The 1,374-nt window shown below is 43.4% G+C and overlaps 1 pseudogene; it reads right to left on the reverse strand.

The window, feature by feature from the left end:
* On the reverse strand, positions 1 to 937 carry LOC140609585 (olfactory receptor 2M4-like; annotated as a pseudogene).
* Positions 938 to 1,374: the final 437 nt, after the last annotated feature.

The following is a 1,374-nucleotide window of genomic DNA, read 5'->3' on the forward strand; positions in this document are numbered from 1 at the left end:
TTACATTAACTTTCCTTTCCTCAACAGTTTCTGAAGTCCCCTGGATACCTCTTTGTTGTGGAGACTGTAGATGAGAGGGTTCAGCATGGGGGTGAGGATGGTGTAGAAGATAAATACTATCTTGTCATGGTCTGGTGTATGGTTAGAAGCTGGTCTCATATACATGAACATAGCAGCACCATAGTACAGTCCAACCACAGTCAGGTGGGAGGAACAGGTGGTGAAGGCTTTGAGGTGACTTTCTCTAGAGCTCATGTGGAGGACAGCTTGAAGGACATATGAATAGGAAGTAATGATCACAGACACTGGTAATATTAGCATCACCACACAGCAGAGGAAAAGCAGCCTTTCAAAAGCAGAGGTGTCTGTGCAAGATAGAGGGAAAAGGGCAGCAACATCACAGAAAAAGTGATGAATTTCCGGAGAGCTACAGAAAGACAGTGACAGGGCTGCTACTAGCACAATAATGCTATCAAAAAAGCCCAAGATCCAGGAAGTAACAGTCATGAGGACACAGAGTTCCTGATTCATGAGGATGGTGTATCAAAGTGGGTGGCATATAGTCACATAATGGTCATAGGCCATGACAACCAACAGGAAACATTCAGCTCCAAGCAGGGACACATAGAAGAATATCTGAGCTCCACAATCTGCCAGAGATATTGACTTGCTGCCAGACAAGTAGTTGAAGGCCACCTGGGTACAATGGTGCAGATGAACATGAGGTCCATGAGGGAGAGCTGGCTGAGGAGGAAGTACATGGAGATGTGGAGATGGGTGTCCAGGTAGACAAGAAGAACCAGGACAGTGTTTCCCAAGAAGGCCATTGAAAAGATGCCCAAGACCAGTGAGAAAAAAAAAATATGTGAGTGGGACTGTAATCAAAGATTCTTAGCAGGATCGAGTCAGAGCTGATGGTCTGGTTTCTCCACACCATTTTAGGTAATTTGTGTTTTCTGGAATTTTCAGAGAAGACACAAGCTTATTTGTCTGCTTAATTTTCAAATGCATACTGTGACAATGCCCCCAGGTTGGTAGTGTACTAGATGCATGTGTACAACCCTGTCATCCAAACTTCAGTTGACTCTCATGTAGTCACTTTACTGACTTACCCACAGTTATAGGTCAATAGAGAACCCAGTAGAAAAAGAGGTTATGCATTTCTGTTGCTAAATTTTATCAGTGTCCCTGATCAAAGGAAATTACCTCCTCACATTTATATAGTTTTGTCTTATCATGCCTCCTGGTTGTCTTCTCAATAACTACAGAATTCCTGCTCTCTTGATTCCCCCTATAATCCTATCTTCTTCCCATTGTGTCACACCAGCCCAGTGAAAGGGTGTATGGGATCAATATCATTACATGTGTAGAGGA

The sequence above is a fragment of the Canis lupus genome, chromosome 18, assembly GCF_048164855.1.
Source record: "Canis lupus baileyi chromosome 18, mCanLup2.hap1, whole genome shotgun sequence".
NCBI classification, from domain to species: domain Eukaryota; kingdom Metazoa; phylum Chordata; class Mammalia; order Carnivora; family Canidae; genus Canis; species Canis lupus.